At 36.1% G+C, this 12,463-nt stretch overlaps 1 long non-coding RNA gene across 1 annotated transcript in view; it reads left to right on the forward strand.

Annotated features, from left to right (window-relative positions):
• Positions 1-12,463, forward strand: part of LOC140647178 (uncharacterized) — a 119,178-nt gene that overhangs the window by 48,425 nt on the left and 58,290 nt on the right. Inside the window, exon 2 of the long non-coding RNA XR_012040690.1 lies at positions 5,986-6,057. This is a non-coding gene — a long non-coding RNA (uncharacterized lncRNA). The remainder of the gene's footprint in view (positions 1-5,985; positions 6,058-12,463) is intronic.

Below are 12,463 nucleotides of genomic sequence, written 5' to 3' on the forward strand. Positions count from 1 at the left end.
AATTAGATGTGACACGCCCCATTTATTCAGAACAAGATCTATAAAATAACTGCACTGCTGATCAGGTACACTAAGAATTTTTTGTCATGTTCTGTTTTTTCCCCTTCTTAATCTTCCTCAGGTATTAACCACTTTACATACCATGAAACTAGACAAAAGAGTCTCCTGTTTTGATCTCATATGATAAATGCAAAACCTGTCTAATAATAGATAAATGTTAACTATTTAGTAGACAAATGTCAACCATTGCTTTTTTCCATTCTGTCTTAGATAAATAGGATTCATATTTAATTACAAACTTTAAATGCGTTTTAGGTAAAAGTCTCTATTCTGAACATTTCAAATCCAGTTTGTAATTTCTGCACATGTCTGATTTTGCATCCAAACAAAGAATTGGCCTTTTGGGAAATAAAGATGAGTACTGCCTAATTTTCCTGGGAAGATAATTTTTATTGCACTTTTAATTTCTTTTTTTATATTTATTATGAAGGTCTTTTTCTTTCAAACATTTTATGTACTATAGAGTGTCTCTTTCCAAAAATCCTATAAAGCAGTAGAAAAGCCAGAATCCCATTTCAAAATCCACAGTGCTATACACAAAATACTATATTTATAACCAGGAAAGGACCGAATTTAAAACCTTGATAGGGAAATAAAGTTGTGTAAAGATTAACTGGAGAAGTAATGGCCAATCTCTAAACTCAGATCAAAACTTAAATCTGGGAAATTTGCTGCTAATTGCAGAGGTATTAATATTTATCCCAATGAGAGACTAAGTTCTTGAGTCATTCATTTTTAGGGCCAGAATACTGTTCCTAATTGTAATTCTCAATGTGATTTCCCCAATCAAACAGACCAACAAGCATTATTTAGTGAACTCTAATTTCTTCCAGTGTAGTCATCTGCTGTGTAGAACACGATGGGAAGATAGAGAAGAAACAAGGTATGCATTTGACAAGTCACAATATGCCTAAGCAATGTGTTTGGGAACTCTCCAAAAATAATTCAACCTTCTGTAAATTTATACTACCTGGGGGAAGACTTTTGTCAGCTTCTCTCCCTGTTTGCCAGCATCAGTGCCGATATCTCTGGAAGGACTGTACAACGCAATTTTCTCTTTGTTATAACATTCAGAGTTCTAGTCCTATCCCATCCTGGGAGATGATTTTCTATAGTCTGCATTCAGTAGATGACGACTACACCCTGTTGCATTTTCACTCACACAGAACATCTGTCAGATTTTGGTAAAAATGATTTTATAAACTTGCCTTAGAGCATGTGTCTCTGCAGTTGGAAGGAGGAAAAGAAAATGCCTCAATCAAAATAAACAAACATTAATTTGTTTATTCCCTTCTATATGTAAAATTCATTTCTATATGTAAAAAACAGAGCAAAGTCCTCAACATTCATAGAATCATAGAATCATAGAATAGTTTGGGTTGTAACAGACCTTTAAAGGTCATCTAGTCCAACCTCACCTGCTATGAGCAGGGACATCTTCAACTAGATCAGGTTGCTCAAAGCCCCATCCAGCCTGACCTTGAATGTTTCCAGGGATGGGGCATCTACCACCTCTCTGGGCAACCTGTTCAGGGGTTTCAGCACCCTCATCGTAAAAAATTTCTTCTTTACATCTAGTCTGAATCTACCCTCTTTTAGTTTAAAACCATTACCCCTTGTCCTATCACAAGAGACCCTACTAAAATGTTTGTCCCCATCTTTCTTATAAGCACCCTTTAAGTACTGAAAGGCCTCAATAAGGTCTCTGCAGCCTTCTCTTCTCCAGGCTGAACAACCCCAGCTCTCTCGGTCTTTCTTCATAGGAGAGGTGTTCCAGCCCTCTGATCGTTTTTGTGACCCTCCTCTGGACCTGCTCCAACAGGTCCATGTCTTTCCTGTACTGAGGACTCCACAGCTGGATGCAGTACTCCAGGTGGGGCCTCACCAGAGCAGAGTAGAGGGGGAGAATCACCCCCTCGACCTGCTGGTCATGCTTCTTTTGATGCAGCCCAGGATACGGTTGGCTTTCTGGGCTGCGAGCCCACATTGCCAGCTCATGCCCAGCTTTTCATCCACCAGTACCCCCTATTCTTTCTCTGCAGGGCTGGTCTCTATCCCTTCATCCCCCCAGCCTGTATTGATAATGGGGGATGCCCCGACCCAGGTGCAGGACCTTGCACTTGGACATTGGTCCTGTTCCTATTAAAGGCCAAGGGAAAATGCTTCTTGTAAGGTCTACATAGCATTCCAGCTTTAGGTGTAGACAAGATCCTGCTTTAGACATTTGAAAATGTCCTGCCCATTAAATATGGGATTTCTTACTTTTGACAGCCAGGAAAACTTTAGATAGAGTTGGAAGTGTGATCTTTTTTTAAGATCTCCTATTTAGCTGCTCTAAAATAATTTTTTTTTTTAGATAGTCTGATTCATCAAGTCAACAATAGCAACAAAAATGTATATTTAACCTGCTTCACGCATTCTTTGCTGATTTACTACTCTATGTTATCTAGAAAGTTTACCGGCAGGACTATTTATATTCACGCTATGACTCCTGAATAAAAATGTTGACTTGTATTTTCTACTCCACCAGTCCCATTAAAAATATTACATTTGCTCTCCATTTTGCTTTGCTGCCTAATTTTTGGGTTCTGTTGAGATTTATTCAACTATTTAAGATATTATTCATTGTTGTTTGCTTAACTGTTTCTGTGGTGATAATTTTTCCTCCAAATACTATGTGGCATTAAGTCAAAGACCTTTACAAAATCCAAGTATGTCACATCCACTTTCTTCATCAAAATATGAAATCGTATTTGCTTGGCAAAACCTACTTTCTAGAAATCTTGTTGTCCAATATTTAAGAATATATTTCAATCTTTTACCTGTCTATTGATTGCGTTGTGCACCAAATTTCTTTTTCCTATTAGGTAAAATGACTAAGGTTGAAATCAGACGAGAATAAGGATGTAATAATTATATACCCTTAATCTATCAGCAGTTTAACAGCATTCAGTGGCAATGCTTTAGATGTAATAAATGAATGTGTTAATTGTGTTTCCATCTACAGTTTATCTGCAAAGTTTCCTTTTCTGAAAGCAAAGAATTAAGTAAGCACAGCTGTTAGGGTGAGCCAAAGCAAAAATGAAATAGCAACAAAGTATTAAGAACTGGAATACCAGGAATCCTTAAAAAACAATAAAAAAGTACTGACTGAGGAACACCCATGTGCCCTCTTTCAAGGAAGCTGTTTTATTAGTAGGGACTGAGGTAAAAATGAATCCTAAACTATTAAAATTTCTATATTTCTGATCTTGCCCCAAACTGCTCAATTAAGGAAAACACAAACAAAAAGGCAATTTCTGCAAAAAAGTCTGAAAAACAAATGGGTTTGCATTTTGGGAAACCAGAAGGAGTGACTTGCTTAAAAGTTTTATAAATGTTGACATGCAACCTTCAGGTACAGTCTGATCAGACTGATGTCAATGGGACTGTACTTGGCCTGCCATCATATGCATTGTATCTGTGTCTGGCCCATTTTAGTTCTCAGTAAAATACATATTAGCCTTCTCCGGTAGTTATCATCCTTGGATGTAATGTTGGAATGTTCTCTTCCTACAAGTGGTCTTTCTTATAAAAGTGCTTTTTTCCTTTCTGTTTTATAGGCTTAATTTGACAAGAAACACCAGATATGATTTGTGATATAGTCATTAAATTATAGTACAGTAATAATTTCAAAAAAATATTTCTCTTAAGTAATTACTTTAAAAGTATCCTAAATCAGGGCCATAAAATATAGTTCTTTTTTTTTTTTTTTTTTTTTTGACCAAGAGACTGTTTGGGCAGTTTTCTGGCAGGCACTATGTATGTCTATGCGTGCATGCAAGTATCAAAATGGAAACTATGAAACTCTTGTGCTGCTACTAACTGACTGGCCAGGTAGCAGCTCTGCTGGAAAGAACCTGGTGGACAGTAGGCCAAACCAACTCAGCCATGCATTTTGGCAGCAATGAAGACAAACAACTTCCTGCATTTTATCAACATCAACATCCTCCATAGATCAAGGGAAGTGATTATTCCTCTTAACTCACCATTCATTAGACCACATCTGGAATACCACGTCCAGTTTTTGGACCCCCCTTTTTTTTTCCTACAGAAGCATATCTTTGCATACAAGTTGAGTAAGATTCAAATAGGCTTGTATTAACAGGGAGCCAGAAATGCAAGATCTAGTGACCAGACAAGATCAATATCTAGTGGTAAAGAAAAGGGGCCATGGTAAATGAACAAATTCAGCAAACCTTGAAGAACATTCGGTTCTGATATTGTGATACATGAGCATGACAGAGTGACAGAATGACATGCAAAGTTCTTGGTGACATGCCAATGTACCAGAAGGTCACGGACAGGGGATTTTGTGAATAAAGGCAGAAGAAGGAAGTAATATGAGTGGTTTTTGTTTTGGTCACGTATTTTGTGTATTAGTCAGCATAGGGATAGACTGTGCAGACAGTCCTTGTGTCTGTTCTTTTTTTATGACATGCTTTTTATCTCGTTATTTGATAACAAAAATAGTATTTCACAATATATAAATATGAATTTTCTCAGTAAATATCCTGCAGGCTGTATGAAGTGGCTAAGGATGGAGATTATATAGTGTATGAAGAACATGCAAAGTTGAGCAACCACTTCCTAAATTTGGGCATTTTGTGTCGTCTACTACTAACTTACATTTCTTGTTGAAAATACAGATGACATTATTTTGTGATTATTAACTCTTTTTTGCAATTTTAGCTATTTCTCTCTAGCCACAATGGTTTTTGCTATGGAAATTGCTGAACAGTCAAAACAAAGAGTTTATGGGTTTTTTTCTTTTTTTTCCAGAAAAGTGGTGTTTCTTTTTCTTTTATTCTACTACTTTATTTTTATTTCTGGTATTTGTAATTTTACCTACTCTGTGTGATCATGTTCAATATCATACTAGATTTACAAATTATTATTAACTTTAAGTCTACTAGGAAAGTTTGTTATATATTTGCAAGAGGTTTGGATCCCTTTGCAAAAGTGTAAAGACAAGTAAGGACAGTCTAACACGGGACTCTTACACATGCGGTGCATCAAAAGTGAAACCATGACACTGCTGGAATTATAGTGCGTTTTTTGCACTATTGAATGGGCTCTGTGCAGGGTAAGAGCTGTAAAACCGAATTCCCATCTGCTGGCATGCAGAGGTGGGATGTACAGAAAAAAACATTCAGAAAATTTAAGACGCTAGAAAAACACTTCTCTTTAGCACAAGTTGTTTATAACTCTGTTGCATTTCACTGTTTCTGAGACAAGTAGTTATAAAGTCTGACATCAATGTACAGCTGCAATTAGCTGAATTAAAGACATCTCATAAATGAAGGTGTATTTGAGAGGTACATAAAAATAGTATTAGAGTTTAGAAGATGAATGACATCACCAGCATTCTGTCTACACTCTTCAAGATAATGAATAGGCAGGTTCACAGTTATTTTGTGAAAGTAGTTAAGGCAGTTTAAATGTAAACATTAATAAGGGATTAATTAAATCTATTACTAATAGCCAACTTAAAAAAAATGAGTATTTTGTCTCTAAGGATTTTTGTTTTTCTAAACACATTGTGGGTTTTTTTTAATAGTTTATTTAGGTTGTTATTAAGGCTTTTTCTTTTCCAGTGTGGGTAACAAAGTAGTTAAACATTTAAGTAGGACATAGATGAATTAACTTGTAGATATTTTGGAGGGTACATTATATGAAAAGATGTACAAAATAGAAAGCAGTGACCTTACAGGACAAATAAATATAAACTGTAGCGCTATTGGGATTGTACTTTACTAACCTTAGAAAGTAATATTAACCTTCCCCCCTACCCCTCAAAAAACCTTATAGGAATTACATGATAGGTATTTTCTCCTTGAATGGCTCTGGAGAATTTTTTTAATGTTTCTTGTTTCTTTCTTTAAGCTGCTCTAATTCAATTGCTTTTCCATATGGGGAAGGGAAGGAAGGAAGGAAGGTGTTCCTTTCAGGTAAGAGGTAACTTAAATGATTCATATTTTTGTAGAGCTTTAAGTCAGATGATAGCATTATCTATTCTAGCCTGATCTGAAGTTTTAATTTTTACCCAAATACCCAACAAAGCACCTATCTAGAATGCAGCAAGTGAGGTGGTATGTTAAACAGAGACCAAATTTTAGCCAGCTGGGCATTTGGGAAGTGCATTTAATTAGTCAGTGTCCTAAGGCAGAGCTGTTAAGTGTTATGATCACATTCAAGACATTGAGAATGCTCAGAAGGACTATAAACAACTTAACAAGCTAAGACCCACAGAAGGAATAAATAGTACAGTCCCCAATGTTGCAGTAGTCTTTCAGGCTTATGTAGTCCATGACCCACATGCATTGGTTTGACAGATCAAGTAGAGCAGCCTACTAGAGCAGAGCACAAGTCTCTCTCGGCCCAGATTCCTGCTTTTTGTATGAAAGCAAGGCTTTTCTCACTATCTGCAGTCAGAAGGTAGCAAAAATACCAGACCATGCGGATGATGGGTGGAGTGCCCTCTACCCCTTTGGCTTCTCATTGTAGACAGAACTGCAGATTCCAAAGACAAAATAAGAGGTCACATCCATTTTCCCAAGCCACCCTTGCTCATAAACAACACTATCAGTCTTAAAAATAGTAACTACTTTTATTCTAAGGACTCATAGTGATAGTTGTACTTTCTACTTTAGTACGTATCTTCTAGAGTATTTCTTGCTTACAGCTAGCAAGATGTGTGCTGTTTCATGTTTCAGTTGGTCTAAACTCAACTTCTAAACATTTGGGGTTTGACTAATCTTTGAAGCAAAGCTAGTGAACTCCAGACAGCACCTTCAAAACACAAAAACAATTATCTGTTTCTCATTTTTACCATTTCTATAATATCTAAATTTTGTAGGGTGAGATAAGAATACTGAAACTATTCTGAGATTGACTGTGCTGTTCAGATCTCCAATCCAGTTTTGTTGATAGGAAAAAATTGGATAGATAATAAAATGGTGGGTATTTTGTCTAACTGGACCTCCAAATCCTTCAGGTTAATCTTTGATGACTAATGGAAACTACAGCAAAATAGAATTGCTGACTTAAAAAAAAAATTCCCTGCTGTTTTAACAGTGAGTGCAAATCTGTCAGGATGCATGCAGTGTTTTCCATTTGAGTTACTCTCAAAATACACTCAAACTGAAGAAGAAATAATCTTAAATATGGCACATTTGGGAGCAGAGATGTGTTGCTTCATATAAAATAAACCAACATTAAGATAGTGTTTTTTAATATTTAGTAATAATTAATATAAACTAACATAACAAGTTAATGTAGGGAGCTCGTCAACGACCTTCAACACCCAAGGTTCAACAACCTTCAGTACCACAAGTGGCTGCTAAGGAAACTGCCATTATTACAGAGCAGATTAACATCTCCACACAGTCTGAGTTGCAACTTTGTCATCTTTGTTTACCTGCCTGGACTCAAAGTACACAGAGGTATCTAGTGGCTGGAGAAAATGCCACTAATTAATAATATTAATTGATCAGATAGGAGCACTGAAGATGAAAGATAAGAAGACATGAAGAAGTCCAGTTTACATGAGCAATTTCTGTTTGTATCACTGCAAACCAAGAGTTGTGAGGTTAAGTGAGGCACTGCAACCATATATCCATGTAAACTAGATTGGCATAGCTGAAATCTTTCAGTAAAACAAAATATATACCTGAGCATGAACTGAATAAACCAGCTGTGCAGATGGAAGTTCTATGGAAACTAGAGTCTGCATGCCTGCGAGTTGAGCTCTGGTGGGTACTACAACCCTGAGAGAGCGGGCTGGTGCAGTTTTGTATCTGCTGGTTGAATACCCAGTATTCCAGGGTGCTGTTGCATCCTTTCCAATATAAAAAATGGATGTTTTTTGAATGTTCAGAAAGCCAGAAAGTCTTGCCTGTCCTTTCCATATAGCTATTCCTAGTTGACAAAGAATTATGATAGAGGGTGGGAATTGCATTGTTTTCTCTCCTGCCCCTTCTTCCCTCCCTCAAAGACAATAGAAGCCTGATTTAAAGGAAGCTAAGGAGGTGATGGGGAGATATTCTGCTTTCCATAGGTGGTAATACTACTTCCAAATCTCCAGCCTCAGTGGAAGACATGATTTCAAGATAATATTATGCCCCTTTAGACTGACAGTGAATCTCAGGGCTCTGTAATGCTCCAGTCTGCTCAATAGTTAGAGATTACTTAACTGTAGGAATGATTGTAGCACACAGCTTTTATGTAAAGGAGAAGACAGTTGACTGGCTGATTCCTCAGCATATTTTAAATAATTTTTGCAAGGATGCCACAGAACAGGATTTGTCTTATGTATTTGAGAAAAACAGTCAGTTATTTTCTGATTCAGTTCATCTACCTTTTGACTTTTCACAGCAGAGGTAGATTTCATTTTTTTAGGCCTTCTAGAGTTGATCAGGCTCTTAGGACATGAGATAGAGGAATAAAGGTACACTAAGCTTGTATACAACTGTTGCTTTCTTGTGCCAAGTACTGCCCACTACCAAATCTTGTCTTCAAGCAAAAATTAGTTTTCTTTTTTTTTTTTTTTTATTTATTTTAAGCTTAAAGACATACTGGGAGTTTGAAGTTTTGTAGAAAGTTCTGCTGTCATATTGGTTCTGGATTTGTATTTCCTGCAAATATGTCTGACTGAAAAAGTACTAAATTATATTAGGTGTAATAGGCTTATTTTGATTTGAACTATTGATGACATTCACCAAGTTTTAGAAGCTATAGTGAGTTATGTTGGAGAAAGAACAAGAATTTTTATGTAAGCCATTTTGATTAATTTTGCATACTGAGATTAAATGAAAATAAAAAATAACAGCAACTTTTGCTAAGTAAGTAAAAATCGGTAATTCAGATCAGTGTCTAATGAAAAGAACTTTACTGAAAATTTAGACTAGAACTTTATAAATTCAAAGTTACTTTTCACTTATTGATATAGTAGGTATGGTGTCCCTTAGGACATCATGATTTATTTTACTGTAATGCTACTCATTTTTCCACTGTTGCATGCAGTTAATACTGACATGTCTTCTGTGTTCCAATCAACAGGGATGTATTTGTTCTTCCTCTAAGACACTTTCCAGAACTGTAAGTGCAGACAAATGCAGTCGTACAGAAGCCTCACTTAGATGAAAGCATAGTTAGCCTGCCTAAAGTTAAGCCAGTTTGTACTCTTGTTTTGTTGTTGTTCTATGCCATGTTTTTATGTTATGCAAATGCAACATAAATATAACATTTAAGTAAGGGGTATTAATGATCCCTTGATATTTTTAGAGTATAAAATTCTCTGCAGAGAGCACAAAGTATAGCATTAGTATTTTTACTGTAAAACATCAGAACAAATTTAAGGTATAGGTGCTTCACAGCACTCTTTGTCTCTGAACTAATTTCTCATTTTGAGGTATCCTTTTCAAACACTATGAGTTTGCTGTATTGGCTGCTAACTTGAGACAATTCTAATATATTGTACTGGAGAATTAATATTCCATCATTATAAAAATGGAAACCTGATATTTCTTAAGCCAATGGAGGAATCCTTAAGCCAACAAAGGAATTAATTACTTCTGAACTGCTTGCCAGAAAGAGAAATCCACTGCTAATGTCTGTCTTAAAGTAATCACACAGAGTTTGAGCAAGTAGCTATATGGCGCAGTGGATTTCATTCTAATAAAGTGTGTGCTTTGAGTGCATTTAAATTTTTTGACAATATTGTCAAATGTTTACAGCTCTAAGAAGCAAAAAGTTGTTTTAAATACGGGGTCACTGAGTGAGCTGTGTGATGCAACTTTTCCTACTGCATCACACCTGGAAATTGTACAGGGTTGTAGGTGAATGAGAGGTTTCTATATTTAGATGTCTATGAATGGGAAAGTTTATATATGTCTTATTTTTGTTTGTGATTAACCATTTCAAATTTTTTGTGCTCTTTTGTCTTTTAAAAATACTATATCGCAGTCTTGGGCAGTAAACAATGTGCAAGTTATGAAGTTTTATTGTCACCCAGGTCACTGGACTAAATACATATTGATTATCTAAGTGTTCATCATTTAGCTAATTAATTGACCCCGATGAAGTATGGACTTTACAAAATTAATAATGAAATTAGACAAATATTTTCCTCCTCTTGCAAAATATGGACTACTTATTTTCAGTTATATACCAATTGTTTCCTAATGCACACATCTGTGCTGTGTCTGTTGTCCTTGTGATCCATTTCAGTGATACACTTACAGAATTAATTTTCCAGATCTGTTGCATTTTGAGTTTCTTGGACATGTATATATTAAGCTCTGCTAAACCTTCATTTTTTAACTAGAAGCTATTTCCTTGACAGTTAAATTACCTTTAATGAGAAATACAAGTGGTTCTCATTGTCACGAATCCTACGCTCATTTAATCTGGTCTTATAAAAAAAAATTCTAGAGTTCTCAGTTCTTTTGTAATCAAGAAAGCACACATTAATGGAAATTGTGTTAGTGAGTATGGATTTTGACATCAGCTCATTCTGATGACATTGGCAGTAACTATATAGACTGTTGAGACTGTCTCACTCCAAAGACAAAATCATAGGACTTCTCTTAGGCTTTAGGTTATACCAAAGAATCCATAAGAATTTGTGAAAGTTTTATAGCCTACTAGTAAGTATGTTCCTAATCTTACAGGTGGAGAAAGAGGTACAAACGGAAGAAGCAGCTCAGGTTCGCAAAATATTTCTCTTTTTTTCTTTGCTCTGTGTCTGATCTATACTCTGCTTAATAGAATAGGAGCTGCTGTGGTAGGTGAAGTCAAGCACTGACAAGCCAGAAAACTTAACTCTGAGGTTGAAGTACAAATTGAACACTGATCTTCATAGTTTTAAATAGTCTTTTGATGTTGTTAATTAACCAGTGATTACGGTTGTTGTCAATTAATAATGAATTACAATTAACATTAAAAATTGATGTCATTATTTATCAAGCAGCACTTGTAGTGCAGCTTATGCAGTCCTTCAGGTTCTGACTGAAGTTCATTTGACCTGATATGAGATCCCAGACAACTTTGTATGTTGGCAGTTCATTAATTTCCACTTTAAGTGTAATGAGTATAACTTAGCTATGGAATACAATACTGCCAGCTGTATACAGTGGGTTTGTGCTGAAAGCATTTTGCAACCTGTTCCAAATCTCCTGTTACAGCCTGTCTCCAGACAGTCTGCTCACTGCTGCTGCTGTCCTTTTCTTCCTGAGAGTTGTGCTGCCTGCACACCTTGTGTTTCACTGTTGTGGCTCCTTTCTAAAGTCATGTCATCTACACAGAGACTGGCAAGCAGCTCCTTCTTCATTTACTGAAGCATGAACCCCAGTCTCCAATCCTGGTACATTTATGTGAAGGAGGCAGGGGGGCAAGTCCCTGCTGGATCCAAGAATGGTCTTGATCATTCTTCTAGCACCTAACTATGAAATTCATAGCATGTGAAGAGTAACAAATCCCTTTGTAAAGTAAATAGTTTCAATATACATCTTCACATACCGTAAGATTTTGTTGGCTTCAGTATACTGAATATTTGTTTCAGTTTGGTGATCGAGGAAGAGGGACATATTGGGGTTTATGTTCAATATTGTCATTAAATAAAATGAGAATACTTCGTGTTGAATTTTCCATTTATCAATGACCTGTAAGAATTCATCTAGGCAAGTCTGGTGGTTTTTTTTTTCTCTTCTTTTTTTTCTCCTCCATACTCACAAAGACCTTTATAAAATACAGATCTTTTAACTGATATATCTACTTCCAGGAGAGTAAGCCACAAAATGACCCCAAAACAAATTTTAAAAAGGTGCTATGCATTTTTCTAAGTTCTTTTTAAACTCAAGACCTGATTACCAGAAGTGCTGGGTAAAAACATTTAGAGATGCAAATGTTTTTTGCCTGTATAGATAAGTACCCTGGCAGTACATTTGCCAAAGGTCTTTAAAAAATGTACTGTTTTGCTAAATCTTAAATACATCACAGAGATGTTACAGTTCTTCTAGACTATTTTCTTGAAGATTTTTTGGGTCCATTTGTAGGATCTGAGTGATAAGTAGAGATAAGATAGTCTTACAAAGAAGATTCTAGGCAAAGATTTGGGAGACAAGTTTCATACTTTATTCTCATTAATGCAGAAACCTATGTGACTGATCATCCCAGATCTATCAAGTAAAGAGAAGCCTCATTCTGAGCAAAAGGAATGAAAATGCCACATGTCTGAAAGCACACTGATAGCTTCTGGAGACACAGCAGTTTTTTCCCAAGACTTCCACTACCTTCTCTCCTTCATTACCTCCTTCCCTCCTCCCTCCCCCCCCCCCCACTCCTCCTTTAGATGGCCTTTGCA

This window comes from Ciconia boyciana, chromosome 2, assembly GCF_034638445.1.
Source record: "Ciconia boyciana chromosome 2, ASM3463844v1, whole genome shotgun sequence".
Classification (NCBI taxonomy): Eukaryota; Metazoa; Chordata; class Aves; order Ciconiiformes; family Ciconiidae; genus Ciconia; species Ciconia boyciana.